This window comes from Miscanthus floridulus, chromosome 18 (genome assembly GCF_019320115.1).
Source record: "Miscanthus floridulus cultivar M001 chromosome 18, ASM1932011v1, whole genome shotgun sequence".
NCBI classification, from domain to species: domain Eukaryota; kingdom Viridiplantae; phylum Streptophyta; class Magnoliopsida; order Poales; family Poaceae; genus Miscanthus; species Miscanthus floridulus.
This window is the reverse complement of record NC_089597.1, coordinates 103,549,291-103,575,596: the sequence shown is the minus strand read 5'-3', so window position 1 is coordinate 103,575,596 and position 26,306 is coordinate 103,549,291. Positions and strand designations below refer to the sequence as shown.

At 44.0% G+C, this 26,306-nt stretch overlaps 4 pseudogenes; 3 read left to right on the top strand and 1 right to left on the bottom strand.

The window, feature by feature from the left end:
* Window positions 1-192: 192 nt before the first annotated feature.
* Window positions 193-4,200, top strand: LOC136524301 (cinnamoyl-CoA reductase 1-like; annotated as a pseudogene).
* A 565-nt stretch (window positions 4,201-4,765) lies between these two features.
* On the top strand, window positions 4,766-6,344 carry LOC136524300 (uncharacterized; annotated as a pseudogene).
* Window positions 6,345-6,797: 453 nt separating this feature from the next.
* On the bottom strand, window positions 6,798-11,626 carry LOC136524299 (uncharacterized; annotated as a pseudogene).
* Window positions 11,627-14,176: 2,550 nt separating this feature from the next.
* Window positions 14,177-19,605, top strand: LOC136521898 (cinnamoyl-CoA reductase 1-like; annotated as a pseudogene).
* The last annotated feature ends 6,701 nt before the right edge of the window (window positions 19,606-26,306 follow it).

Genomic DNA, 26,306 nt, shown 5'->3' with positions numbered 1-26,306 from the left:
CGCACATAGGCCGGGGACGCGTAGTCCGGTGTCGCACGTCTTCGATGGTGCGTAGTAGAATTTTCTTCCTACTAGTACCACCGCCCGCCACGCCTAGACACCGCTGGTCCGCTCTAAACTGTGGTTCTGTGGACTTGCCGTTCATTTCTTCAGCGGCAGCGTGACAACGAGAGCAATCAAAAGCCGAAAGCAATGGCGGCGGCGGGGAAGACCGTGTGCGTGAGCGTGACCGGCGCCGGCAGCTTCATCGCGTCGTGGCTGGTGAAGCTCCTCCTCTCCCGAGGCCAATACGCCGTCCGCGGCACCGTGCGCGACCCTGGTAAAGGCTCGCAGACCTCCCTCATGGATCCGTCGCGATCCCTGCTGGTTTCTTAGTTTCGCAGCGGCGATTCTTGTGTACATGGGGTTGGGGTATAAGCGCTCGTATCCAACGAATTTCAAGTTTAACCAAAAATATATAAAAATATTTTAATATTTATGATACCAAATCTTGTTATATATTTTTATAGTATAAACCTATATATTTTCATAGTGAGTCTAGTTAGAGATATAGATGTCAATACTATTTTTTATAAATCTAGTTAAATTTAAAATTGGTTGATTCTTGAAATACGAGATGCACATTTATTTTGGGACAGAGAGAGCATGTGCGTAGATAGAATTCATTTTTTTTCTTGCATTGAACAGAGACAAGGGAATGTGCAATCATCTTGGAATTTAGAAAGAAGCACATTAGGTTCCAGGTTCTTTTCTAACTGTATTGTCCTGACTCCTGAGGCGTCCTTAGGAGCTGCAAGGTCTAGCCTAAGTACTTCATGTTATCAACATGGAAAGCTACGGTAAAATAACTGATGTAGAAAAAGAAGTTTACTTCCGTTTGGTGAAAATATTGTAAAACAGAAGTCACATTGTTTCTAACCTGAAAATGAGATACAACCTCAATAAATGCAGGGAGAGTTCAAAAGTTTCTATAGTAATATACATGTTTTATATCAAGTACACACCGGGGATACCTACACTTCGTTCTTTGCATTCAAAAGAAGTTAAAAGTTCAAATAAGGAAGTTGAACAAACAGAAAAAATAAAGGAAAAGAACACTCACAGCTGGCTCAAGAAAATTCATGGCCTGATTAAATAAAAGCTGAATGAGTATCTTTTTTTTTTCTTATGACGTACCAAGAAATTTGTTATATGTATGATGAAGATATATCTTGTTTGTGCTCTAGGTGCTAGCAAGAATGCTCATCTCAAGGGGCTGGAAGGAGCTGGGGAAAGGTTGCAGCTTCTCAATTGCTGGATGTGAGGGTGTCTTCCATGTAGCTAGCCCTGTCCCTTCCAGTCGGTCCTCCAACCCTGAGGTGAATTTGTCAAGAACACCTATTTCATATTTTGTTTCCTAAAGTTTTGAGGTCATATAAAGGAGGTATAAATGGTTGAATGCAATTATTTCATAGACTGCTACCGATGCTATTCCTGGCAAGGCTTTGCTTGCTAAGCTTTTAATTCTAACTTAGGGCATGTTTGGTTCTAAATAAGTCACCTACTTATAAGTTAAAAAGTGAAATAAGTGACTTATTTTGTCAAACATCACCAACTTATAAGTCACCCCTGCTTACAAGTTTTAAGTTGGTTCACCCCTGCTTAAAACTTATAAGTCATCATTTTCCGCGTGGGGCCCACACCTTTAATGAGCTTATAAGTCATCTATAACCAAACAGGCATGACTTATAAGTCACTGGTTTTCAGTCACCTAACTTATGGAAACCAAACAGGCCCTTAGACATATGGAATTTTTAAGCATCTAGTTTCATAAACAGAAAATTTTTCTGAATTCCCTCAGGTTATCATTAGTTCTTATGAGACATGCTGGATTCATTGACTATCTAAAAACAGGCGTGAGATGGGTAACATTTTGACCATTCCTTCAGGGTATCTGTGTTTAACTATGACTCAATTAATGGCAACAGAGAATGATTTATCTCTTCTGTTCTGCACGTCATCTTTGTGGCATACTTATCTGGTGCCTTGCCCATGTCACCTGTTATATATTGTTCGTTTTTGTTAGTCCAGTGTTACTACTATGTAATTATACAAAGAAATTGTCTTTTTTTGCGGAGAAGAAATTGGTTAATTTATTTTTTTAGAAAGGATGGCAAAAGTTTTGCCGCAATTTTTATTAGACGAAGAAAGAAAAAAAGGCAAGCATCAGCCTAGTTTTTTGAATGAAAACTGAGCCAAAAAACCATACAACTGAGAAAAGTGCACCACTCATTCCACACAACTCTAGTACAATGACTAGACATCTATCAAACAATTGGTTAATTTATTAACATGTAACATGATAGTTGTCCCTTTGTGCCTTTCACCAAATATTTCTAATTTACAGGTGGAGGTCATAGGTCCTGCTGTAACAGGTACAATCAATGTGTTGAAGGCTTGCTACGAGGCAAAAGTTAGGCGAGTTGTGGTGGTGTCTTCATGTGCAGCTGTGTTCGCTAATCCTAATTGGCCTAAGGGTAAGGTCTTTGATGAAGACTGCTGGTCAGATGAGGATTACTGCAGGAAAAATGAGGTGATACACTTGTCCTTTAGTAAAGCAATGGCGTTGCTTGTGCAAATATTGACATAACATAGAAAGTAAGAATTATCTTGTCCTATTGCAGTTGGCTTCTTGCATGAGTTCAAACTTCTCTAACTTTCTTTTTAGCCAAATTGGAGGCTGAACTGATTAGCACAGCTTTATATCCAGGATGCATTCTTAATTTGCAGTGAACCCATTATTTGCTATTTTCATATGGTGAAACCTACTGTTCATGAAATACATAGTATTTTTTCTCATTGCACTTCCAAAAGGGAAGCAATTGTTAACAGCTGGTTTGCTCTATCATATCACGTCCTTGTATCTAACCACAAAAATTGTTGCTGAGTTGTTTTGTGTTTGTTCATTCCAGTTTGGCTTTCCTAAATAGATATTTCATCATCCTGCAGGATTGGTATTTCCTTTCCAAAACACTGGTGGAACGTGAGGCTTTTGCTTATGCAGCAAAAACAGGGTTGGACATTGTAACTATTTGCCCGTCATATGTATTTGGACCCTTGATGCAGCCTTATAGTAAATTCGAGCAGTAAAGTCATCCTTAATTATTTCAAAGGTAGGGTAGTCGCATGTTATCTTAGTTTTCTAGTACTGGTTTGCGTCCAGTTATACAATTAAAATGACAATCTTGTCAATAGTGTTTCTCTATTGCTTGTTTCTGATTATTCATAAAGCATACTAATCAATTGCTGCAAAGTACTTTATCTACTTAAGAACAAGCTTTCAGTTCACCTACTTAATTTAGCCATTTAGTTATTTTTTTAAGTACATGCATTTCTTCTGCAGGAGATCCCGAGACTGTTGAAAATAGACTCAGAAATATGGTGGATGTTCGTGATGTTGCTGATGCTCTTCTTCTGGCTTACGAAAAAACAGAAGCATCTGGACGATCCATCTGCAGTTCACATCCATTAAAAGTTTCTGATATGATAAACATATTGAAGACCTTACATCCAACTTACCATTATCCTAAAAAGTAAGTCTCACACTCTCACCCTCTGATAGTTCCGTTGTCTATAAGCATTCAGTTTTCTTCCCCTCTTAACTTTCACAGCTGATTTTTATGGAATGGCCTTAGAAGAGAAGGACGATGCTAAAATGTAGCTGATTTAACAAACAATAAAATTCTACTGCTTTTCGGTTATGATACTTCTTGAATTCCTTGTGTAACCACACCATTAGGTAACTTGGTAAGTATGGCTACTGAACAAAGCCTTTTGATGTGACCACGACCTTCATATCGACTAAATTAAATACTTCCATGCATGCATAGAATTTTGGGAGATCATTATATTACATTTTAGCTATGTATGTAAGTATTGATGAACTGAGGAATTCTTGTTCATAATAAATTGTTCTTCCGTAGTTTTGCACTCTCTTGACTTGGTTGGAACTTATCTTTTCGTATCTCGATGTTTTGTAGTTTTGTGGAAGTGGATGACGACTCTGTATTCGGTTCTGAGAAATTGCAGAAGCTAGGGTGGACCTTCAGGCCTATAGAGGAAACCCTCCGTGACACAGTTGAATCCTACAAAGCATTTGACATCCTGTCGCCGCCTCCGCTCAGTCCCCTTCTTCCCCTGTCGTGGCCTCGCCGGTGGTGAGAGGTTACGTGGACCCACCCTTGTTGTAGATCTACTCTTAAAGTTTTCCAATAACATTCCTCGTCCCCTGGCCCTAAGAGCATCTCCAACAAATGTGGTAAAATAAATAGCCAAATTACATAGTTTAGCTTTTTTGTAAAATATAGAAGTCCTAAAAAAAGAAGAGTTTTCCAATAGACTTGCTATTTCTCATCTTGTATATAAAAAAATTGCCACCTCACCAACTACCATGGACCTATTCCACCTGCCGATTGAAATTTTGTATGATCTATTCCTTTGGAGTCAGTCCGCAGCAACGTCGTGGCGGCGGCTGTGCTCCTTCGCGTCAATAGAAGATCGTCGCGTTCTGGCTCCTGGCGGCGACATCACGCGTGCGTCACCAGCACAAGACACTGATCCTGGTACGTGGCGACGGGCTGCTGCTACCCTGTAAGTGTTCACCCAATATAGCCTATTCAATCTCCTATGCACAAGACGCTAATCCTGGTTAGGTGTTCAAGCAGATTCCTAGGAGTTCAAGTAGATCGATCTCTGTTTGGACGGCTTCCACAGCTCGCAGCAAATAATGGAATTTGAAGATGTAGTTAACGAGCTGATGGATTCTTCGTCGTCGTTGTCGTCATCGTCGGATGATGACGATGAGGTATATACTGCAGCAGAGCATATAGTACTATCAGACATTGTCAATCCAGCATGCCATCGTGGATCCGTAGAGGGACATAGTGTTGTGAATCGTGATAGGCAGTCGGGCACTGCAGATTGTATAAAGATTATTTCTCAGATAATCCTACGTATGGACCGAGTTATTTTAGGCGCAGGTTAATTCTCTCAAATTTTATTGACTTATGTTTAGTGTATGCATTGAGGTCTGAATAATTTTTTTTAATCTGACGTCATAGGTTTCGAATGTGGCGTCACGTGTTTGTCCGCATAATGAATGCCGTTGAGAAGTATGATGACTATTTCGTGCAGAAGAGGAATGCAGCCGGAACCCTAGGACTATCTTGCTTGCAGAAGGTGGTGGCAGCATTCCGGATGTTAGCTTATGGAGTAGCAGCTGATGCTATGGATGACTATATCAGTATTGGGGAGAGTACTACTCTAGAAAGTCTTAGAAAGTTTGTCAGAGCTGTTGTTCGGGTATTTGGACATGAATACTTGAGGTTGCCCAATGAGGATGATACTGCCAGATTACTTGCGATTGGTGAGAGTAGAGGTTTTCCTGGCATGCTTGGTTCCATTGATTGTATGCACTGGACCTGGAAGAATTGTCCTTATGCATGGCAAGGTATGTATAGGGGACATAAAAAGGAGCCTACAATTATTCTTGAAGTTGTTGCTTCTAAAGATCTTTGGATTTGGCATGCTTTCTTTGGGATGCTAGGTTCGCACAATGATATAAATGTTCTTCACAGATCTCCTATATTTGCAAGGCTTGCTGAAGGTCAAGGGCCACAGGTAAATTATAGCATCAATGGGAATGATTATACTATGGGTTACTATCTAGCAGATGGTATATATCCATCTTGGGCCACATTCGTGAAGACCATACCCGAGCCACGGGGTAATAAGAACAAATATTTTGCAAAAGCACAAGAAGCTTGTAGGAAGGATGTCAAAAGAGCATTTGGGGTTCTACAAGCTCGCTTTGCCATTGTTCGAGCGCCGGCACGTGTGTGGGATGAGGATACAATTCAACTTGTCATGACGGCTTGTATCATTATGCACAATATGATTGTTGAAGACGAGGGAGTTGACGAAAAAGATTTCAGATATGATGATGTGGGAGAAAAGGTGACTGTATCACATGATGCTACACCTGAGTTCAATGCATTTATGCAGAATTACAAGAAGATCAAGGACAAGGAGACACACACATAGCTTCAAGCCGACCTTATCAAGCACCTGTGGCATAATTTTCTAGATTTATATACAAATATTACTGTTGAATAATTTCATTTACTATCATAACATCAAGGCATTATGTATTAGTTTCCGGACCTATGTTCTTTGTTTGATTTACTAGATACTGTAATAGTTCAAGGCATATTTTTTTTGACAAGCTTGCCTTTCATTTATATTGGAAGCCTGAATGTTTTGCTTGAAAGCCTGTAACACTAGTTGCAAACATTGCTTTGATGCAAGTAATGGTTCTTTTCCCTAAATGTTTTGCTTGAAAGCCTATAACACTAGTTGCAAACATTGCTTTGATGCAAGTAATGGTTCTTTTCCTTGTTGCATGTACAATGGCTCTCAGATGCAAGTACTTGTACTGCAGAGCAGAAGGGCAAACTTAGTACTCCAAAAATAGTTTGCTGTCAGTTTCAGACCAACATGTCTTTTATTGACAGTTTAGCATTGGAAGCACTCACCATGGCCTGACAGGACTCATTTGTTAAAAACATAACTGTACATTTGTTAAAAACACTAGGCAGGTTGCAATACATAATACAGTAGCTGACTAAATTAATCTGCTATGAAGAGGACCTGAGGGCAGTGTCCAACCTGCACTTCTATGTATTGTCGATCAGGCTACAGTAGGTTCGAGAGAGCAAATGCAGTGTCACGAGCCCAAATATATTTGTGATGGTGCAAACGTCAAAAGCAGCTCCTTTACAGAATAATATAGATAACAAGGTTCATGCAAGAACATTAATCATTTTGATATGCTGTGAACTAAAATGTTTCAGAAAATTAAACATGTCTCACACTATGCTCAAATCTAAAAAATTCGAAATCATGGTTCTACTAATTTCCAAGCCGTCTTGCAAGTATTTTCTTCTGTTGATCATCGTAGAACTGTTGTTGTCTGGTTGACATGGTGCTCATATCAATATTTATAATTCTTTCTTCTTCTCGATCCCGCTCAAAATCAAAATTTTCTTTGTCAAGTTTTATCCTTTCTTCCTGCAAGGCAAGGGCTTTTTGGCACATCTCTTGTTTCTTCAACTCCCTCTCCTCTTTCTTCAATTCCCTCTCCTTTTTCTTCAACTCCTTCTCAGCATCCACCTCTTTCTTCTTTGCCAATAAATAATCCAAAGCTTCAATGCTTGAACGCTGCTTTAATTTCAGCTTTTCCTTCTTAGTCCCTGTAGGCCTCGGCACTGTGGTTACTGTGGTTTCAGTCTCAGCTACAGTACCAGTGACAGGGTCTGGTGCATCAATAGCAGGAGTTGAATCAGCAGTGGTCTTTTGCTTTTTGCTTAATGGTTTCTGAGGTCCAATTGGCTGGCGCCTATTCGTCCACTTCGAATGGTCTTTCAGTATTTTTCAGCAATGTATGTACTGGAAAGTCCTGTGTAATGGGTCGTCATTCTTATACATAGTTAATGCATTTGCTTACTGCAATGGGAAACTATAGGAAATTAGCATGTGAAGTTAGGTCATCTAACCTTGTCATCAATAGATGCACCACTCTGATTTCGGGCCTCTACCTTCGAAACACAACCAGCAAATATGTTGCAGTCATGTAGTATACTAGACCACCGACTCATTAGAGAACTTTGTGTGCGATCAAATTCAAAATCCTTTTTTGAATGAAAGTAATCATGTATTCTTTTCCAATAGTTATCTTTTGATTGATTGGCTCCTCTCACAGGATCCAAACTCACATTTAGCCACGCTGACACCAACATCTCGTCCTCTTTAAGAGTGAAATTTTTTGACCTTCTTTTATTTCCTTTGACCGCAGCAGAGACCTCATCGCGTGCTTGTATTTCATTATGAGGTGAGATATTGTCAGACACTCCACCTGGAGGGAAACCTTCCATAATCATGTCGGTCAAAGATATGCCTGAATCCATTTCAGCTGTAAAAACAAATAGCGACAATGAGTTTTATACATTCTGAAAGATATGACTTTGATATTGTCCGACATGATTAAAGTCATATCTGAAACTCATTCTGAAACTCTATCAAGCTAAATGTGAGTTTCAGAAAATTCTGACATTGAATTCAGGCATTCTGAAACTCATTCTGAAAATCATGTCGGTCAAAGTCAAGCAAAACGTGAGTTTTAGAATGTCTAAAACAATATCAAAGTCATATATGAAACTCATTCTAAAACTCTATCAAGCTAAATGTGAGTTTCAGAAAATTCTGACATTGAATTCAGGCATTCTGAAACTCATTCTGAAACTCATTCTGAAAATCATGTCGGTCAAAGTCAAGCTAAATGTGAGTTTCAGAATGTCTAAAACAATATCAAAGTTATATCTTTGACCGACATGATTAAAGTCATTATGACATATCTTTGAGAACGTTTTAGACATATCTTTGACCGACATGATTAAAGTCATTCTGACATTTCGGCTGTAAAAACAAATAGCGATAATGTGAGTTTCAGAATGCCTGAATTCAATGAGTACTTTTAATTAGCAGATAGAGTTTTATACATTATGAAACTCTAGCAACTTAGTTAATATGTGCCACTGTTAGACATTCCTTACTCTGAAATTAATATGTGCCACTGCTGGCCCGCGGCAACGCCGCGCGTCTTTCTAGTCCATACCTATACAAGGTTAGTGTTTTTTCCATCTTAGATGTCTAGCCTGGATATAAAAGGTTTTCTCCCTAACTGAAATAGTTTGCTTATGTACCTAGTAGCTCTGACAGGTTGCCAATTATTCCTGTCAATATTTTCCCTACTTCTACAGTTCAAGGTCAATCTCAAAATGTGAACCTAACTACAGCCTTCCTCATATTGATGTTTTTAGCTGCCATAGACAACTTCAGCTTCAATATATGGTTTCTTTTAAGAGTGCCTCCATATGTATTCAATGTTAGTATGTTCTGTTCCCATGTCACCTTCCTCAAATAAAACACATTCCCAGCTTCTCCCCCCCCCCCTTCCCTTTAGGCTCATATGCTGCTTTTCCAGCTATATTTGGATATGCCAGTTCTTTTTAAAATGTATGCAAACAATGTCCATATTTTTAGGGTCTACAAAAACAGACTTCCACAGGTCAACTGCAGTTTGAGACTGCTAAATTTGGATCTAATAAACAAATTGTGGAGTACATGGTTCTCAGAGTCTTTTGCTTCCCTCATTGCAAAGTGTCATTGATATTTCACTGCTGCCTCACTCTTACCATCATGTATTCATACATATAGATATCCATATACAGTTATAATGTGTACAACATGACACTTTATTCGGAGTACATCATGAGCAAGTTTCATATTGTTCTAATCTCAGCTAATACATGTTCTCCACATTTTAGAAATGATGGCAATGACATTCTTTTAATAGTTCAGTAAAAATATTTTGATTCTCTTTTGTGCACACAAAGGAATACAGGAGCCAGCTATTCCTGTCAAGGTTTCAAAGTGAAAAGGAGCCAAGCAGCACCACCCCACAGTGCCACGGTCAACCCTGCTCTCACTGTCTGCTCGCCGGTACTAGAAATGCTCTCCAACATTGGCCGATAACAGCTCTAGGCCTGCTACCAATATGCACATTTTCTATTAGTAAAATGCCAATTCTGCTACAGCATATTCGTGGTATGTTTCGCTTGACAACTATTGGTTCATACATTACAACTCTTTGTTAGTGTGTATTCCTTTGATTCACCCATGGCCACGCGGGGTATTGGCTAGTAGTAAATAATGGCTGCCTTCTGCATAAAAAAATTGCTGCCTTCTTGGCTGCGATCGATTTGCAGATACTGGGGGGCGAGGATTTTAGGCCAACCAAATTCGTAACCTTTTGAGAATCAGAAATATATAGATCTTTGATACGCAGTCCTAAAACTGAAACAGGGTGAACAGGGTGCGATGGGCCGATGGCGGTCTCGACAAAATCAGGACAATTGATCAGAGTAATAAAACACATAACACCAAGATAAGCGGAGGAAATCAAATCATAGAACCTGAGCAGGGGGCACAATACCGGAGCACACGTCGAGGAATGGATTCGATGCAGTAGCAGCAGCACTGTTGGGTGGAAGGACTCATCGTCGCTGGCCTCCTTGTGCCGTATTCTTCAACCATGGCAGCATCGGGGAGTCCTGCTGCAGTTGGGATCTCCCATCCGCCTGCTGCTCCCATCCAAACTGCTGCTCCCATCTGCCTGATGCTGCTCCAATCCGTCGGGTACTCCCATCCGCCTGTTGTTGGAATAAAAGGGCAACGTAGTTGGGATCTCCCATCTCAGACGGCGGAGCCTGTCCACGAGGATGCTGCGACATTAGGGCGAATAAGGAAAGGGCAATTCAGAGGGCCAGCGAGTAGCAACTTCCATGGTGCGGCGGCGGCAGGGCCGGCGAAGGGGAGGAGGCGATGGACGAGCTTGGGAGTTGGGAATCGTCGAATGGAGCGGGTTGGGCCTAGATCCCCACGATGGGAGAGTTCAATGTGCGGGCGGGAAGCTAGTTTCTGGTGCGCGGGATGGATCGCGTGTGCGGGGCATCCACCGTGGCCAGCTATTTCAGAAGATGGCGAGCCAGGTTCGCTTGCTATCTATGCCCAACGAGATTTCAGGGATAGCATACTTGCTATTATACAAAACCAAATAGGATATCTGTTGGAGTTCAATTTTTCCTATAAAAATCTAAGTATACCATACAGAACAAGGATAGCATATCTCTTGGAGATGCTCTAATAGTGCTATTTTTTGGTCAAAAAAGGTCCAATCTTCTCTCACAAAGGGGAGTTGTATCTCCCCCAATAGTTAGGCTTGCTATCTATGCCCAACGAGATTTCAGGGATAGCATACTTGCTATTATACAAAACCAAATAGGATATCTGTTGGAGTTCAATTTTTCCTATAAAAATCTAAGTATACCATACAGAACAAGGATAGCATATCTCTTGGAGATGCTCTAATAGTGCTATTTTTTGGTCAAAAAAGGTCCAATCTTCTCTCACAAAGGGGAGTTGTATCTCCCCCAATACCTAATGGCAAATCAAGCCTAGCAATCAAGTAACACAATTCTGACCTAGCAATATCAGGTTTATAGTCCCAGTTATGCACAGAACCATTAGCATTGTAAGCAAGCCTAGACTGAACCCTAGCAGCTTGATCAGTTTTCTGCCTACAAGATTTCTGGTGCCTCTTCAAGTGCCTAGTGCCAGCATTAGATCTAGCAGACAAAGTATGCTTACACATTTTACAAGTAGCTTTAGTGTAGATTTTCCTACCATTCACAGTCTCGTAGATCTCATCAAAATCAGCCCACACAGTAGATTTATGCTTACCAACAGTAGTTCCAGAAGAGGTACCAGTACCAGCAACAGATGGAGTTGAACTGTTGGAGCAGACCGGGGTCCCAGTTGCCGTCGCCCCTTCACCACCGCCGCCGTCCAGACCGAACAAGGCAGCAACGTCCTCTTGGGTGTCGTCGTCGTCCTCAGGTGCCAGGCCTGCCGTGATGAGATCATCGTTGCCGGTGAGCGGCCAGACGATCTCGTCATCAGCACCAGCCATGGTGCCCTCGACCACGGAGGGCTCTCCAGCACCGTTCCTCAACGGTGCGCAGGGCCACCTTGGTCGCTCTATGCCACAGCTAGAGGACGACGTATCGGTTACTGACCTGCGTAAAGACATGGAGGAGGAGGAAAATAGTACATCAGAATAGATCATAAACCATTCATCAATGGAAGAAGAGGAGGGTTAGGGTTAGGGTTAGGGATGTACCTACGCAACCGGAGCCCGGTGCCGGAGAAGATGAGGAACACCCAGAGAAGACAACAGTAAGGTTAGAAGGACGGCCAGCGGCGGAGGAGGGGCACACGGGAACACGAACTCACATAATCACCCAGATCTAGAGGACAGATAGGGATAGGGAGAAGGGAGAGGCGGAGAGGGAGCAGGCCAGTAGGGAGGGGATCAGGTAGGACTTAGGAGTAGTAGGGAGCTGCTCGCCGACGGTAGGCGGGGTTAGGGTTAGGGTTAGGGTTAGGGTTAGGGATGTACTTGCGCAATCGGAGCCTGGTGTCGGAGAAGACGAGGGCCACCCAGAGAAGACGATACACCGGTTAGAAGGACGGCGAGCGACAGAGGAGGGGCAGACGGGACACGAACTCACATAGTCACCGAGATCTAGAGGGGAGATAGGGATAGGGAGAAGGGAGAGGCGGAGAGGGAGCAGGGAGGGGATTTGGTAGGAGTAGGGAGCTGCTCGCCGGCGGCAGGCTGATCGTCGAGGTCACCTCACCGGAGTCGGGGAGGACGAAGCCGAGAGCAAGACTGTGAGGCGAGAGCAGCGAGGCGAGGCGACAGGGGAGCGAGAGTGAAATGAGCTAGGGTTTCGGATGTGAGCCGACGCGGTCGCGGCCGCGGCGTGAGTTTTTATATGAGGAGGGGCGGAGGCGGGCCGGTGGGGACGCCACGCGCTGGGCCGCGGCCGCGGGGAGGCCGGGGAGGAGTGGAGTGAGGAGGGGGAGGGGTGGCCGGGCCGCTGCCGGGCCGGCTGACTCAGGCCGGGCCGTGCCGTGCTAGCCCACGGGCCTGAGCAGCGGCCCAGGCATGGCCTGCTGCCTCGGGCCGGGCCAGCCTGGGCCCGCATGTCACCGGGTCGTGCCGTGCTCGTGTCGGGCTAAAAAAGCGGGCTTCGTGCCGTGCCGTCGTGCCTCGAGCTGCATGGACAACTATAGGTACGAGCACTAGTGGAGGCGTGAACATTTATAGTGGGGTGGTTCCTAGGGATTGGCTGGGTTTATGTGCGCATATTTTTTTTCTCTAACACACAAAAAAAATTTGCGCGCCATTGTATTAAGTAGAGAGAATGTTTGATACACCTATGTGTGCATATGAAATTCTGTTCATACTTTTTTAGGTAACCAATCATGTCCAAGTTGTATATGTTGGTAGCTAGACTGAGGTGTACTAAGGTAACCGATTGGTAGGCTATTTGAATTAAATCCTGGATCATACAACTCTAGCTACGAATACTTTACCTTTCATATAGCTCATGGCAAAAAAACAATTGGGCTCAACTAGGGATACTTTACCTTAAGAGTACTTTATCTCAAAGAGAGAACCAGCACAACTAAGAATACTTTACCTGTTCTCTTAGTGGGGGCGGTTGGAATCTACTTAATAAATTAGATTATTTGATTTGGAATTTGACATTTCACTACTTTGTAAAGTTCACGTATAAGTCTATCTCAAATTTATAAAATAAAAAATATAAATTGATTATATAGATCACCATTCTATGTTTCTTATAACACGCTCTTCAACTCGCTCCCCTACAGTAGAAATGCAACACATAAGTATCTCTCGTATAGCCAACAATAATATACAAATATGCATACATAACTATATTAGCTTAATTAATATATGTCTAAATTATAAATATTAAAATAAGTTAAATTCTAGGATCCAAACGGGGCAGTATTCTCGTAACCAATTGGTAAGCTGAATGGCTTATATAAGAGAACAGGAAGAAAGGATATTCTTTCTAATAAGTCATGTGCTCAACTAGGCTGATACTTCGCATTGCCCATAATCAACTACTGTCCTACTCAATCCATCCCAAATTGTAAGACGTTTGACTTTTTTGACACTAAGTTTGACCACTTATCTTATTCAAAAATTTGTGTAAAATATCACTTCTTTCGTCGTGGTTTGGTTTATTAATAAAAATTCTTCAAGAATGACTTAAATTTGACTATATTTGCACAAATTTTTTGAATAAGACGAGTGGTCAAACTTAGAACCAAAAAAGTCAAACGTCTTATAATTTGGGATGGAGGGAATATATACAAGCACATGTTCGTTTATACTCAATTACTCCCGCACATGTTAGTATAGAACTTTCTTTTGTATAAAACAATCAGTCCACTTTTCCGAGGGTTCCATTCAGATTGAGCTTTATTTTTTTTCTAATATAAATAACTGTTTCTTGCGAAGCTCGTGAAATGAAATAAAAAAACAGTTACAATTACAACATCAGAACGCTCTGGACTGGATCGATCGTCGACTACTCGACTTCGACAGTTCTCTTCATCCGCGGCAGCGCTAAACCAAAAGGCAATGGCGGCGGCGGCGGCGGCGAAGATCGTATGCGTGACCGGCGCGGGCGGCTTCATCGCGTCGTGGCTGGTGAAGCTCCTCCTCTCCCGTGGCCAATACACGGTCCGCGGCACCGTGCGCGACCCTGGTAAGGCTCTCAGACCTCCCTCTCATCGATCCGTCGCGCCCCCTGACTTCTTGGCCACTCGGCGGGCGATTCTTGTGCTCCCTCCGTCTAAAAGGATTGCACTTCATCTTTTTTACGAATCAACTAATTTCTAGCTGTTTAAACGTTCTTGAGCGCGGTGCTGCTCGGGAGTCAGCATTCTGCTTTCTGGTTGTTTCTGGCTAGGCTGGTTTCTAGGCTGTTGCGTAAGCCCCTGAAGGCTAATTTAGAAACTCAAATCCGACTTTCCCGGGGTAGGAAATGTACGGAGAAATAATTTGAATAATCCATCGCTGGGTGTGGCTTCCCTTAGCTTCCAAATTAGTCCAAGGTTTTTTTGCCATGGAAATGGTGAAGGTTCCCCTTTTGAAAAAAAAATAATTTTAAATTTTATCAAATATAAAAGGTACTAATATTTTTTTAGATTTTTCATTCCTGAAGAAACAGGAGTAGCCCCGTAGTGGTTAAAAAATATATTTTTAGATTTGATAAGCGACTTCTTTTTAGACCGAAGATCTCACGGTCCTGATGACTATCTCCAACAACATCACCCAAAATACAAGACCCATTCCACGTTTGGTAGCGCTACATACAAAGGTTCAATACCCATTTGTGGTCTTCTCCGACAAACCCAAAAGAGAACCATTTCTGCAAATGAGTCTACAGGAGAGAGGAAACTCATATTTAGATTGTGCCTCTGCTGTAACCTAAAATGGGTCTCGCATATAGGTATTCTGTTAGAGGCTGATACAGTAACATCCACGATCCATTTTGGGTTTAGGTGCCCATATAGGTCATCCATTGGAGATTGAACGACTTCAATATGGATATCATTGATAAGTGACTTCAACAGATATCATTGGTCAAGGGGCTAATGGAAGTCAGCAGCATGTGCTCAGCAAGCCCACAAGGGCAGACCACCCAAAAAGAAGAAATAATGAGGATTTTGACTTGGAATATCAGGGGCAGACCATTAAAGAGAACTTCAATATGGTCTACAAAACTAGCGAGGGCAAAACCATGGTGTGGGTTTGGACACCTGCTAGACTGTAGAGGCAAATCAGGAGGCATGCAGATTGGGATTAACACTAGCCTTCTGGGGGTTGAGGAGAGTCTGATAATTGTTTATGGACCCTGCTCAGCATGAATTTCTATATACTGTATCCATGAACTCTCGGAGAGGGAGACATTAGGAATGTGGAATCACATTTTTTTATTTGAGGATACACAGGGGGGATAGCTACACATCTTTCCACTGAAAATAAAAGTTCCATTAAGGCTGAAACAAATTGAAAAATAAAGGAAAAGAACACTAGCAGCAGGCTAAAAAAAACAAGGCCTGATGAAAAAAAAGTTGAACAGATATCCTTTTTTTGTTATGATGGACCAAGATTTTTGTTTTGTTATCATGGACCAAGAAATTTGTTATATATATGATGAAGATGTATCTTGTTTCTCCGGTTCAAAAAAAGATATATCTTGTTTGTGCTCTAGGTGCTAGCAAGAATGCTCATCTCAAGGCGCTGGAAGGAGCTGGGGAAAGATTGCAGCTTCTCAAGGCTGATTTGTTGGACTACAGCAGTGTTGCATCAGCAATTGCTGGCCGTGAGGGTGTCTTCCATGTAGCTAGCCCTGTCCCTTCCGGTCGGTCCTCCAACCCTGAGGTGAATTTGTCAAGAACATCTATTTCATATTTTGTTTCCTGAAGTTTTGAGGTTAAATAAGGAGGCGTAGAACACAGTTATTTCAAAGGCTGCAACCAATGCTGCTCCTGGGTCCTGGCAAGGCTTTGCTTCCAAGGCTTCAAGCTATAATTCTAACCTGACATGGAATTTTCTTTAGCATCTATTTTCATCAACCAGGAAAAAATTCAGAATGTCCTCAAATTATTCTAATTCATATGAGACATGCTGAATTCATTTACTATCTTGAAACAAGCGTGAGATATGAAACATTTGACCATTTCTTAAGGGTATCTGTGTTTAACTGCAACTCAATTAGTGGCAACAGAATGCTTTATGATTTTATCAATTCTTGCCTGCACAGCATCATTGTGGCTTAGCTATCTGGTCCTACCTGTAGACATATGTAAAAATTGGTTAGTTTATTAATGAGCACGTGATATGATAGTTTATCCTTTTCTTGCCTCTCACCAAATATTTCTGACGTACAGGTGGAGGTCATAGGTCCTGCTGTAGTAGGAACAAACAATGTGCTAAAGGCTTGCTATGAGGCAAAAGTTAAGCGAGTTGTGGTGGTGTCTTCTGTTGCAGCTGTATTCAGTAAACCTAACTGGCCTAAGGACAAGGCCTTTGATGAAGACTGTTGGTCAGATGAGGATTACTGCAGGAAGAATGAGGTGATACGGTTGTCCCTTAGTAAAGCAATGGTGTTGCTTGTGCAAATAACGACATAGCATAGAGAAAAAGAATTATCTTACACCATCACAAGAATTATCTTTTGACATTCTTGCATGAAAGTTTAACTTCTCTGAGTTCCTTTTTGGCCAAATTGGGGGCTGAACTGATTAGTATTGTGTCAAGATTGCAGTCTTAATTTACAATTAATCCTCATAGTTCATATGGTTTGAAACCCCTTATTTGCTATTCATGCATTATATCCTTATTTTTCTTGTTGCACTTCCAAAAGGGAAGCTTAACTCAAAGAAACCGCGTAAGGCAGGCCAATTGTCCGCAAGTAAAAAAAAAAGGAGGTCTAGGAGTCATTAATCTATCAACGCACAATGCCGTCTCCTGAAAACTCTTCATAATTTTTTCAATAGAATAGATCTCCCTTGGGTCAGTTTGGTGAATGGGAATGGGACTCTTCCAATTTTGACAAATAAAGGATCATTTTGGTGGAGGGATATAGTTAAGCTCCTCGATATTTACAAAGGTTTGGCCTCCCCAATCATTGGAGATGGTCGAACTAATTTTCTTTGGCAAGATGTGTGGGATGGGTTGGCGCCACAGCTGCAATTTGCTGAACTCTTCTCCTTTGTTATGAACAAAAATATCTTTTCAACAAGCAATCCAACTAGAAAATTTACACAAACTCTTCCACCTGCCTCTCTCGGTGCAAGCTTTTGATCAATATCAAGGTCTCGAGTTGAAGCACAACAATATGGCACTATTGAAGAGTGAGACCAGTGGCATTATATATAGGGCAACCGTAATTTCTCCTCTTCTCACGCTTATAAAGTATTAGTGGGGCACACAACTTTACCAATGTCTTACAGATGGCTTTGGAAGTCTTCTTGTCAACTTAAACATAAATTTTTCTTTTGGATGCTTATGAAAGACATACTAAGCACGCGAGGTTTGCTTCAACGTCATAACATGGATTTGCCCTCCTATGATTGTGTTCTTTGCTCTACCCATTCAGTCGAGACGGTTGAACATCTGTTTCTTCACTGCCCCTTTGCTTTGGATTCTTGGAGTCTAGTTTCGCTGCAAGTGCCTCAGTTGATTGATCCACATCTTGTGTTACAAGCTTTCAAGGAGAACCTTGCAGTTCCTATCATCGTTTTACTCGCTTGGAGTATTTGGGTAGTGGGAAATTACTGCATGTTTAGTCAAATCTCGACTTCTGTGCAGGCTTGCAAATCCAAGTTCATTCATGAATTCGTTTCGTATCGTGCGAAGATGAGTTATTTCCCCCTTATAAGTGACTCACTAGATTTTTTTTGTGTAAATCTAGCTTCCTTTTCTTTGTTTGTTCAGTTGTTTAACTTTTTTCTAATATATATTTTTATTCAGTAGGGGTTCGCCCCTACTCAAGCCACCTAACCAACTCAGCTAGAGGCCCTAGGTGGAATTTATTAAGAAGAAAATAGGCTCCCAAATTCGCCTCAATGAGAACTTGAACCTGGGTGGTTTGGGCATACATCAACACCCTCGACCAACTGAGCTAGCTCAGCTTCCTTTAAGCTTAATAGTTAATTTGCTGTATCATATAATGTCCTTGTACTAACCACAGAAAAATGTTGCTGTTCTTGTGTTTCTTCATACTAAACTTGCTGATCTGGCTTGCCTAAAAAGATATTTGTTTTATCGTGCAGGATTGGTATTACCTTTCCAAAACTGTCCGAACGTGAGGCTTTTGCTTATGCAGCAAAAACAGGGCTGGATGTTGTAACTATTTGCCCGTCCTCGGTATTTGGACCCTTGATGCAGTCTATAGTAAATGCGAGTAGTAAAATACTCCTTAATTATTTCAAAGGTATAGGTTAATCCTATGTTATCTTAGTTTTCTACTGGTTTGCATTCAGTTATATAATTAAAAATTTAAAATGATAATCTAGTCAGTAGTGTTTGTCTATTGTTTATTTCTGATTATCCATAAAGCACATTGATCAATTGCTGCAAAGTACTTTATCTACTTAAGAACAAGCTTCAATTAGCCTACTTAATTTAGCGGTTTAGTTATACATTTCTTCTGCAGGAGATCATGAGACTGTTGAAAATAGGCTCAGAAATATGGTGGATGTTCGTGATGTTGACGATGCTCTTCTTCTGTCTTACGAAAAACCAGAAGCGTCTGGACGATACATCTGCAGTTCAAATCCAATAAAAGTTTCTGATATGATAAACATATTGAAGACCTTACATCCAACTTACCCTTATCCCAAAAAGTAAGTCTCACCCTCTGATAGTTCCGTTGTCTATAAGCATTCAGTTTTGTTCCCCTCTTAACCTCATCAGCTGATTTTTATCGACGCATCAATAAATACTTGCTGGCAGAATGGCCTTGGAAGAGAAGGATGCTAAAATGCCACTGATTTAACAACAAAAAACTCTACTGTTTGTTTTTGTTATGATACTTCTTGAACTCATTGTGTAACCACACCATTAGGTAAGTTGAGGTGTCTACTGGACTAAGTCTTTTGATGTGAGTATGACATTCATATCTTTTAGATACTTCCATGCATCCACAGAAATATGGGAGATTTGATTTTAACTCTGAATGTTTTGGTGAACTGTTGAATTCTTGTTCATATTGTTCTTCCTTTCAGTTTTGCTCTCTCTTGACTTGGTTGGGACTTATATTTTCGTATTTCAATGTTTTGTAGCTTTGTTGAAACGGATGACAACTCCATATACAGTTCTGAGAAACTTCAGAAGCTAGGGTGGACCTTCAGGCCTACAGAGGAAACCCTCCGTGATAGTGTTGAATCCTACAAAGCATTTGGCATCCTGAATTGAGCATCCAACTGGGACAGTGAAACAGGAGTTCCAACAGTACAATCCCTATCTGTTTCATGTAAACCGCGAAACAGAACATGTTGTTGATAACAGATTCAATAATTGCATCATGTTGGAATAGCACTGTATTTTTTTCAGTGTTATCTGGGGATTCCGTACGAAATGAGCAGGCCAATGCTGACTGTTGCATGGCTTCTGGCGTATTACCATTGATAGAGCTATAAATGTACTATTTTGCACTATTGCACTTAACTTGGGATGACCAAGCCGATACCAGTGTGCTGCAGGGGCGACGGTGAAGAGTGGAGACGTAGAATCATGTGCTATGTTCTGAGACCATTAACAGAAAAATACAAAGCCAAATTCGATGGTGAACCTGTTGTCAGTAGGGAATTTATGGACGGAGACAAGGTTTTGATAGAAGACAACCAAAACAATTTTATAAGACGTTGGATGAAGGTCATGTTGCCACGGAGAAAAGAATGAACACAGGAAATGTCATCTGAATGACCATGGATTTGCCACCCGGTGCTTGCGCGCAGCATACTTGGACACCAGGAGCATTGTAGTCTTACAAGATTACATCAACCACGTTTGTGGCGTGGCCGTCTAGCTTTTACTTACGGAGCGTGGGCCCAGTGTTAGACTCACTTCCGCATGGGGAAGGCCCACGAGCTCATTGGAGTTACCCGACCTAGAGCTTCACCCTTGCGAGGGAGTCCGACGAGGACTAGAGGGGAGCATGAGCTTTTCAATACCTCGAGAAAAATACCTTCATCAATGGAAGTTTGCATTCTATACTTCTCTTAAGCTTTTGCACTTATATTATTTACCTAGGTTGTGTGCTTACATTTCTCTTGAGGGTGTTCTAGAGAGAGGCAGAGATGAAGTGTAGAGAGAGGGAGTGAAGTGGAAGTGTAGGAGAGTGAGTGAGTGAGTGTGTCCTGCTGGTGGTGAAGGAAGTGGAGACAACTGTGCTGATAGATGGGGCTAGGAATGCCCCAGTGAAGATAGCTCACTATTGTGCATGAAGTGATCTGACGAGCGGTATATGGGTGTGCCGGACAGTCCACGGGGACACTAAATTTGTGAAAATTGCTAAGTTTGTGAACATGCTCTCATGAACGGTCCGGAGGTGCACCGGACGGTCTGCGGGAATATGGCAACGCCCAGAAAATTCAATTTAGTGCAAATGTAGTTTTTTAAATTGAGATTAAAATGCATATGATCCTTATGATGATTATGAAAATGACCATGTCATGACCGGATTGTGACATGCATAAACTTTGTAAAGGTGCCAATGGTTAGTTTGGCTTGTGGGCTTATAAATAGAGGGGGTGGCTAGTTGGTTTGTGCTTGCAAAGCATCTGCTACATAAAACCAAAAGACTGCGGCAACACCAAGCATTACAGCTAGATAGACTATTGCGAAGAGGAGCTTGAAACACACACAGGCATGACACAGCAAGGAGCAGCTCCGGCGAGAGAAGCGGAAGATGGAGCAGAGGCCTGGCCACAGGAGTGCCCTAACGATGCCTTCATGAAGGGGAGTGACATCCGCAGACGTCACCATCATTGGAACGAAGCACACAAGTAGGGGAGTGACACACAGGCACACACGACGAACGAAATCTTGAACGATGCCTCCAAGGAAGTAAATGACGCAAGCTAAGCCATCGCCGCAGACCCTGAGCAAGAAGGAGGGTAGGTTTCACCTAGAATATATTAGGCCATAGAGCCAGGGAGGCTGCCCAAAAGCCCTACCTGGCCCAACGCCAGGCACACCACGAGGCCCGCCGCCCAGAACGCCGCCACATGGGAGGCCGTCATGGTGACCGCCACGGCCGTTGCCGACCCCACTGCCGCCACAAGCTCTCAAGAGGGGTGTGTCCCCCGCTAGCCGCAATGCAGCAGCCGTGCAAAGAGCAAGCTGGATTGGTGCGGCACGCCCTGCCGCCACCTCCATGGCCCCAAACAACCGGGCGAGCGCCGGACAATGGAGTTTCAGAGGTCGTAGATCCAGGGTGGAGGGCACTGGATCCGTCCTTGGTGAGCTTAGGCCACGCCGCTAGCCACCCGCCAACCGGAGGGGGAGAGAGAGGCTGCAGGAAGGAGAGAGGATGAGGGAGAGCAGTGGAGGGGGAGGGCAGTGGATGGCGGCCTTTTTAGGCGCCACAGCGGCCGTGGCCGCCGCTCGCCGGAGAGTGACAGCGGCCAAGGAGCAGGCCAAGGAAGGACCCTTCAGCGGCGGTGCGTCGCCCCGAGTCACCATGCGTAGAGACGACACGGAGTCACATAGGGTTAAATTTTCTTTGAAACTATTTAGAGATTTCTAGATTGGTTAAATGGTTTTAAAATTATTTCAGAAGTTTTGGAATAGGAAGTTTTTATTGAACTTGTTCAAAATTTTAGTATCCTTTGGATGCTGCTACGGACCTTGACTAGCTAAATAGGAAAGAGGGACAACCGATGAAGTGGCTTTGTCAGGATTTGTCAGAATTCATTCATTTGAGATGGAAGAAAGGCCTTTGTGTTGTTGTATTGTTGTCTGTATGTTTTGATCGAGGGAACTTTCTGGTTGATGGTACGAGGATTAGGAAAATAATTATTTTATTAAGGCATGCTAAGCATTTGGCCCCATGAGTGGCTTTTTTAGTTCTGTGTGGCATAGCTCGAGCCCAAAAATCTACCATATGAAGTTTGTTAATTTGCTAAAACTAAGAACCTTGAATCTCCAATTTTTGCTATAATTTAATTAATAAAAAGAAAAGAGCTCAACTAAACAACTTAGGTGTGCCGGATGGGGTTCCACGGAGAGCCACCTCGACCATTCTCCTCTGTGCTGCTGGGAATTGTGGAAGCACCACCATGACGTTGTGTTCCGGGGTTTAGCTCCAAGCGTGGATAGATTAGTTGCTACATGCAGATCCACAGCAAGACTATGGCAATGTTGCTTGCCTCGAAACTCTCCTGTTCTAGCTAGTTTTTGGAGCTCAATTGCTTGGATGTACTACTCTCCCCTGCTGCTTAATCATGTTGTAACCTCTGGCTCCAAGCCAACATTCGGGATTCATATCCCTCCACCCACGCTAAGCCTGGAATCTGTGGTAATATAATGAGGTGAGGACCGTTCGTCCCCCATGCCTTTAAAAAAAAGAACCACATATTTCTAGAGCTACGAGTCCTTCGCTCCAAAATTTCTTGGCAGGAGCTCTGGCAAAGAGAGCCACTACCCGAAACCATTTTTTCCTCGTCGGCGTCAAGTACCCCCCTCGTTTTGCAACCTCCGTCACGAGCACATCCACCTTCTCCTACATTGCCAGCGTACTGACTGGAAAACTTTTGCCACCGTCGCGGACCCATACGCACGCCCGAAACAAGGTTCTGAGAACTCAGCGCGCGCTCCAATCCCCTTTCTGGTCCACATATCAGAGACAAGGGCTAAAAAGGCGTGGACTGCTCAAGTATGAAGTGCACGAGATAAAAAGAATTCTGCCAACCTTATTCTCTCCTCTGCTCGGCCGCAACTTATCTCGTTCTCCCCCAAATCTGTTCGTCTCCGTGTTGCCTCTGTCCTCGCAAAAGCACTGGCCCCCTCTCGTTCCTCGCCGCCGATGGCCTAATGCCGAACACCAGCGTCCCCATGCCCAACTCCTTTGACACCCGCTGCCACACTCGTTTGGCCGCCGGCGCTGCCAGTCGCCGCTCTCCGCTCTCACTTCTTGATGCTGCCACCAAGACCGCCACGCCGTCGCAGGTACTTACAACAGAACGCTGGCAACCCTACCTCTCCTCTCCCTCTCCCTACCAAATCATCCTCATCTCTCCAAATCATACATAAAAAGAAGCTCGTAGATCTGCATGCCTTTTAGGGTAGTGGTGCTCGACCTTGTTTGCTTCCCCTTCCTTTCCCATCAAAATTCCAGTCCGTACCTTCTTGCAGGTAGATTCCATCAAGGGAGTAGATGATTTGAGTGATTGGACCAACATTTAATTTGTTCTTATTGGCTTGTAGGCGCAGTCTTTTGAGCGGGTATGGGAGTGCAAAGGAAAAAACGACGCCGAAGTAACCGTCAGGAATCAATTGGTGACGGTTTTCTATCAGGGAAGATGGACTTTCCTCGTCAGTTTATCCCTGACGGCATATCCCTGATGGTAACCGTCACTGACGACTGTCCCTGAAGGTATTAGCCATTTTCCCTGACGGTTTCATCTGCTAGGGAAAAAATTGCACGGGATATGAGCCTCCGCATTAGGTAAACCCACCATATGTACACGAGGCCCTTATAAGAGGTTGCTTTGTTTGCTAATGCAACAACTAAAGAATCTATGTTAGGAAGTAATGTATCCAATGAGCTGTACAACGAGTACATACATACAAAAAGGAAAATATCTCTAACAATATATCCAGCAAAGGGATGGTTCTGCACTATCTTGCTCGCACTTTATTTTCTTGGATGGATGCATGCGCCAGCGAACAATATCAACAAAGATGTACACTGAAGTCCCACTGAATACTGCTGATATAATGCTTTCTCGTAATCTGGCGTGCTCAGGCTCAGGGACATGTGCAAAAAACCGGGCGCCCACAGTGTAGAAAGGGAATTAGAGAGCCAACAGTGTTTTCCATTGATCTCTGATGTATAAATACATGTTACAACAATGGCTGCTGAATGGGCAACCGCACTGCGTGCTAGTGTACATCGTGGGCGCGGGGGCGCGTACTGGGGCGCGTGGTGACCGCGCTCTGGACTTGGTCAGCGACGGCGGTTAGCATGTCCGGTCTTGGCGCTGTCCCTCAACACCCCCCCGCAGTCTGATGGGTGATCGGCAGCACACAAAGACTGGAGCGGAAGTTTTCGAACGACGCCGTCGGCAGACCTTTCGTCATGACGTCGGCGAACTGTTCACCTGTTGGAACGTGGAGGACGCGCAGTTCGCCCAGTTGAACTCGTTCTCGGACAAAATGAATGTCGAGCTCAATGTGCTTGGTGCGCTTGTGGTGAACGGGATTCGAGGACATGTATACTGCGGATATGTTGTCGCAGAACACAACCGTCGCCTTGTTGATGCCACAATGGAGTTCGTCGAGCAGCTGTCGTAACCAAATGCATTCCGCAGCTGCGTTCGCCACCGCCCGAATACTCGGCCTCCGCGCTTGATCTTGACACGGTGGGCTGCCGCTTGGATGACCAGGAGACGAGGGAGTCACCGAGATAGACGCAGAATCCCGACGTTGATCGCCGAGTGTCTGGGCAGCCCGCCCAGTCCGCTGTCTGAGTACGCGGTGACGCTGAGGTCGGAGGAGGCGCGAAGCTGGAGACCGTGCGACGTCGTGCCGCGGACGTACCACAGTATACGCTTGAGTAGCGCCATGTGCGGTGCGCGGGGATCATGCATGTGGAGGCAGGCTTGCTGGATGGCGAAGGCTATGTCAGGCCGCGTCATCGTTAAGAACTAGGAGCGCGCCTGCCAAACTGCGGTATGACGTCGCGTCGTCTGTTGGTGGTCCGTCGGCGGCGAGCTTGTTCTTGGCTTCGATTGGTGTTGAGGCAGGTTTGCAGTTCGTCATCCCGCCGCGATCAAGGATGTCTTCTGCGTACCGCTCTTGGGAGAGGTAGAACCCGTCCTTGGTGCGCTTGACGTCGATCCCGAGGAAGAAGCGCAAGCGCCCCCATGTCCTTGACGGCGAATTCGGCACGGAGGCAGTCGACAATGTGCTGGAGCAAGGCCGAGCTGGACCCAGTGAGCACAATGTCATCGACGTAGAGTAGGAGATATGCGATGTCCGTGCCACGACGAAGGACGGAAAGGGATGAGTCAGATCGGGTTGCTTTGAATCCGATCTTGGTGACAAACCCGGCGAACCGAGTGAACCACACCCGCGGTGCCTGACGGAGTCCATATAAGGATTTGTCGAGCAGACAGACAGCGTCAGGGCGATCAGCATCGATGAAGCCCGTGGGCTGCTGACAGAGAACATGCTCATTGAGATGACCATGGAGGAATGCATTAGAGACATCGAGTTGCTTCGTTGGCCACTGGTTAGATGCTGCGATGGCGAGGACAGTACGAATAGTGGCTGGCTTGACGACAGGCGAGAAGGTTTCACTGAAATCAATCCCTGCTCGTTGGGTGAATCCGCGAACCACCCACCGCGCCTTGTAACGCTCTAGAGAGCCGTTAGGATTGAGCTTATGACTGGAACACCCATTTGCCACTGACAACATTGGCACCCGGTGGACGATCCACAAGGCGCCAAGTTCTGTTGCGCTGGAGCGCATCAAACTCAAGCTCCATGGCTGCCCTCCAGTTAGGATCTTTGAGAGCAGTCCGAAGCTGTAGCAGGAAGTGGAGAGATGACAGGCACGGCGGATGAGTCGCCTGCGTGCATAGCATACCGTGGGTTGGGCTTGAAGATGCCTACCTTGGAACGAGTCTGCATTTGGTGACCTTGGGCCGACGCCGCGGGTACGGCGTCGAGAACAGGACTGTTGGACAGTGATGGAGCGGGAATTGAAGCACCGGAGGATGGTGCAGGAATGAGTGGGTGTGGCACCAGATGCAACAGGCGATAGTGAAGCAGGAGGTGAAGCAAGAGGAGGAGGTGGTGGGTGAGGTGCGCTCTGTTGAAGAATGATAGGCTCGTCAGTTACTGTAGCCGGTCCGGCTATTGTCGTCTGACGACGCTGAGATTCAGAACGAAAGGGGAACTGGGTTTCATCAAAAACAACATGGCGAGATGTGATGACACGGCGTGTTTGCAGATCAAGACATCG